General features: G+C 39.1%; 1 pseudogene; it reads right to left on the reverse strand.

Annotated features, from left to right (window-relative positions):
* Positions 1-3,145: 3,145 nt before the first annotated feature.
* LOC129878022 (5S ribosomal RNA) lies at positions 3,146-3,262 on the reverse strand (annotated as a pseudogene).
* Positions 3,263-5,138: the final 1,876 nt, after the last annotated feature.

Below are 5,138 nucleotides of genomic sequence, written 5' to 3' on the forward strand. Positions count from 1 at the left end.
TGATACGTGGATCAGGCTGAACATTCCTTGGCATTACTATATGATATGTGGATCGGGCCATTATTCCTCGGCATTATTATATAGTGTACGGATCGGGCCATACATTCCTCGGCACGTACTTACTATATACATGGATCGGACTGTACATTTCATAGCGCTAATAATATGTATATGCTTATGATGACAGAATGATGTAGATGGTACACCGAGTCCCCTAACGGGCCGGGCACAGTACATGATGGTAATATATATGACTTTCTTTTATACAATGCGAGTAGGGTAAATGGTTAAATGTTATACTTTCCCTTTGCATCCCTACGCTAATTGTAATCTCCTTATGATGTCTATGCTTTACATAGTCAGACACATGTCGTACTGACCGCCTTTCTTCGGGGGCTGCGTTCATGCCTGCAGGTACAGATACACATTTTGGGGATCTGTCAGCGTAGGAGTTCCACTCAGCAGTTCAGAAGTGCTCCATTGTGTTGGAGCTTAGTTTTGGTATTAACCTTCGATATATATATTTATTTGTTCAAGGGTACGTCAGGGGCCTATTCCGCCTTATGTTACTGTTCTTACTCTTAGAGGTCTGTGGATATGTATATGGGTTGTGTATGGGTTGTATATGCATGTATGTACAGTGGTGCCTATGATAAGCCTCGCCGGCTTATATGTTATCCTACCTGTTGATGTGTTATAACTTAAACAGGGGTCAGATTTACTTACAAATAGTAGGAATATATGCGAGTGCCTAGTTCGGGTACCTATCACGGCTTACGGGGTCAGGTCATGACAAAACTGGTGTCAGAGTGGTTTGGTCCTCAGAATATCTATAGATCGTATCTAGTAGAGTCTTGTTTATCAGTGTGTGGTGCACCACATTTATAAATAGGAGACTACAGGACAGTTAGGATGTTACCTTTCTTTCTTTTCTTAGATCGTGCGATAGAGCCCATCAATAGGAAATGAAATTCTTTTTTTTCTAACCTTTGGTTTCAGTTGAAGAACAACATCGACAGAAGAAAGTGACAGATGATATTGGAAACTACATAGTATATAGGTAAGTAATGGTGCGAAAGAGGCATGCTAGGTAAGGTAGGAAGATTGAAATATGATTGAAATGTAAAGTTAAAAAATGAAAGGAAAAATAGACAGGAAAGTGTAACAGGTGCAGTTCGAGTTGGACATACAAGGTAAGTCCATCATTTTATACTATTGTTGATATTGGGCGCCCTGTAAGGCTGTGATATGAAAATATATGTATTGGCCCTTTGAGGCATTATTGGTATTTCCTGAGTACAGGTTTGGGATAGTAAGGAATATAGAGGAAACTCTACCGAAATTTGTTTGGAAATAGAAAGAGAATGAGATATAAGGTTGTGATATATCTTGAGAGATCATATCCACTTTAACAATAAGATCCGACTAAACTAGGAGTACAATTGACTTTAGGAAATAAGTTAATTGCGATATTGGTGGAAAGTACAAGGTCAATAGTGATATGGTGTGAATAATTGTGATGGATATGAAGTCTTCAGATAGCCTGTGAGGTTTTAAGGATGAGAATGGCGAGGAAGGATAAGGGTTAAGTACGCTTGCTCCACCAGGTGGAATTAGCCCAGAGTAAGGATCGTGAATAAAAGTTAAGAAATATTACCCTCCGAGAATAAGGATCGTGAATAAAAGTTAAGAAATATTACCCTCCGAGATTGACCATGAGCAGAATATAGTGTGAATATAATGAGGATCATCATGGAAGTACGTAGATCCTAGTAAAGAAGTAACTAAAGAATGTGATTGTCTGTAAGATTAGGAGTTAGCATCGAGTACACGTTAATGATAAAAGCTCATGAAGCAGAAAGGGGTATTGTGTATATGTTAGACTACTTTGGAAATAGTGGGATCCCTCGAGGATAGGGAATGGAAAATTGCAAAAAAACTAAGGCATTGTGAAATTATTAAAGGAACAAGTGGTATCCTTTGAAAAAAACGAGTGATAACAAAACGTGAAACACGTGTCATCAGAATATAAGTGCCCCCGAATGGAGAATAGGACACGATTATAAGCACTAGTAATGTACTGATTGGGATGAATGAAATATGGCTTCGGCTAAACTACTACATTAGTTATATGACTCAAGTACTAGTACTTAGACTAGATTGGGTACTAGTTATTGAGAATTGTGAGCACCCCATGGTTATATTAAGGTTTCTTACAGGGGCAACCTAAAGTATAGATGAGTTAACAGAAGGTGTAGACATGGTGCAGTATGTCAAATGTGTTGGAACTGAATCATATGCGTATGAACAACTGAAAATAAACAGAGGATGACATAGGTACACCCTAAAGGGGGGAAGTGAACAAGAGAAATACAAGTGTGAGAGGAAATCAACTGACACTGTCACATGTTGACAGGATCGCTTAAATTTCAAGCGAGATCCCATACTGGCACGAGTTAGCAAGAGCTCAAGTCCAATAATAAATAGATAGAAGCCGCGGTATCTGAGACTGTGTGAAGAATCATGGGTGTCTACAAAAAGAGGTGAATATGATAAGAGAGAAGGATTAAGCAAACTAAGGGCCACAAAAAGGGTAGTAGGGCCGTGTTTGAGTAAAGATTAAGATATGGCAACAACGTGATTGGTCATTGATAGCAGGACATACAAGTAGCAAGAAGAATAGAAAATCTCCTATGGTAGAAAATGAGGAGACCAAGGAGTACGTAAAGGAAGAAAAGAAAGGAGTAGGACAAAATAGCGTTAGCACGAGCAAATCCTAGTGTGAAGTCGATATGTAAAGCAAGATGAGCTGGGAGATGAAAAGACTGCATTTACCTCATTACCAGTGGTATAAGAGTAGTTGTGCAACTTATGAATAGTTATATACAGCATAAGACCAAGTGGAGGAGTACATGATGAAAATGAATTATGATGTTTTGGAGACGTTATAGAGGAATACGAAGATAAGTTAAATCAAATGGCCAAAAAGGAGACAGTCATGGTTGAATTAAAGATCTACCCCGACACCTGTTGTAAGAGAGAAGAAGAGAGGGCAAGGAAAAACATGAAGACTAGTGAGAAGATGCTAAGGTAAATCTTGGGATAAGATGAGTGCCTTCCCACATTATTGCAAGGATGACAATGGAACGTGACCCGAGGACTTCCCAGGGGGTCACCTATCCTAGTACTACTCTCGCCCAAGCATATTTAACTTCAGAATTCTGGTGGGATCTGCTGCGTTAGTGCAGTTATGATTGCACGAGATAGGAGAATCTGAACTAGTGGCAAAGCAACGATACGTGATTATGTACCTAGAGTGTTATAAGTTACGATAAAGGAATTGTAAAAGAGCTTAAGCAAAACAAGCAGGATTAGCCGATTACTAACAGATGGTGCACTTATATACCATAGTTCTTCAACATAATACCAGTTAATGATAGAGCAAACCACAAAATAGGTATACAAGTCATTATGTGAGGGGACTTTAGCACAACTTGGTAGCCAACTCTGATGGGGAAAAAGCAAAACCCAAAAGGCGAGGGTACCAATTGATTATATCTAAAAAAGGCAAGAAGTAATATACGAGGTCCAAGATTCCACAATATGACCTTGGCTACAAGACTCACTTTGCACTCCCTAGATAGATAATTCTATATGGAATGTTATCCACAGATTAACAATATAAGTCCACGTTCCTTCAATCAAGGACTACTGGTCTAGTTGAGATTGTGTAAAATTATAGGTCAAGAGGATGGTGAGACTTTACGGAATTCCCATAGCTATTTTCTTAAATGAAGGAGCCCGAGTTACAATTAACTACTAAAGATCAATCCAAGAAGAGATTGGGAAGATAGATAGGTCTTCGTACACCATTATACCCTTAGACTAAAGGACAGACTAAGCTTACTAGCTAAATGCTAGAAGAGGTGTTGCGAGCCTATACGGTTGACTCCAAAGGTAGCTTGGATAATTTCCTACTACATGTCAAGAGTATTTATTACATCAACTATCATTCTAGTCTCCAGATGGCTTCGAAAGAAACTTGGTATGGCAAAAAGAGTAGGTCTTCAATTGGTGGGTTGATGTTGGTAAAATGCGACTAATGGGCACAGGCGTGGTTCAATAAGCCATCGAGAAGGTGAAGCTTATTCAGGAGAGAGTGTTAGTAGCTCAAAGTCGACAGAAGTCATCCGTAGGTAATCGATGTTGACTTTTAGAGTTTTAAGTTAATAATTGGGCATTTCCAAAGGTACCCCCCCCATAGATAAAGTAATGAGATCCAGCAAGAAAGGGGACCTTAGTCCCAGATACATTGACCTTATCAGATCCTCCACCGAAGAGGCAAGGTTGCCTACAAGCTGGACTTACCAGCGAATCTGGAAGCGGTACATCTAGTCTTCCATGTATCAATGCTTTGCAAGTATGTTGGTAATCCAACCCGAGTATAACCCGTAGAGGGTATCCAAGTCGCAGAGGACTTATCCTATGAGAAGCAACCTATCGCCATCCTGGGTTGGCGAAGTAGAAGATTATGAACTAAGGATGTAGCTTCCGTTAGGGTATTTTGGCAAAATAAAAATCGTGAAGAGATGACCTAGGAAGCGAAGGAGGAAAATAAAACATAAGTATCCATACCTATTCCCTACGTCAATAGGTAATCCAAACTTTTGAAACTTTTATGTTGGTTACTTGATGAAAGAGTGGGTTATTGCAATAGACAGGAATTTCCCCGTAATCTATATAAGATCTTAAGAAAGATTTTAGTTCACATTCGAGGACGAATGTCCTAAAGGGGGGAAGGATGTTACACCCCATACTTTTGTACCTTGGAATGAGTTCTTAAGTCTCTTGAAAGGCTCTTAAGTTTCATGGAAGGATCATAAGCCTCTTAAGTTTCTTAAGGTTTTCTAAAGTTACTTAAAACTTCTAAAAGCTTCTTAAAACTTCTTAAGAACTCTTAAGCTTCTTAAGAGTTACCATGTGAGCCGGATAATCTATAACACTATCAAACAACTCTAAGTAAAAGAGAATGCGATACCCCATAGTAGAGAAGATTGGAAATAGAGTTAGAAGAATCCGGAAGAAGTTGGAGACCAAACAATGAGTCGTAGGACTCGACTTATTTATGTAAGCTTCCA

Source organism: Solanum dulcamara, chromosome 12 (genome assembly GCF_947179165.1).
Source record: "Solanum dulcamara chromosome 12, daSolDulc1.2, whole genome shotgun sequence".
NCBI classification, from domain to species: Eukaryota; Viridiplantae; Streptophyta; class Magnoliopsida; order Solanales; family Solanaceae; genus Solanum; species Solanum dulcamara.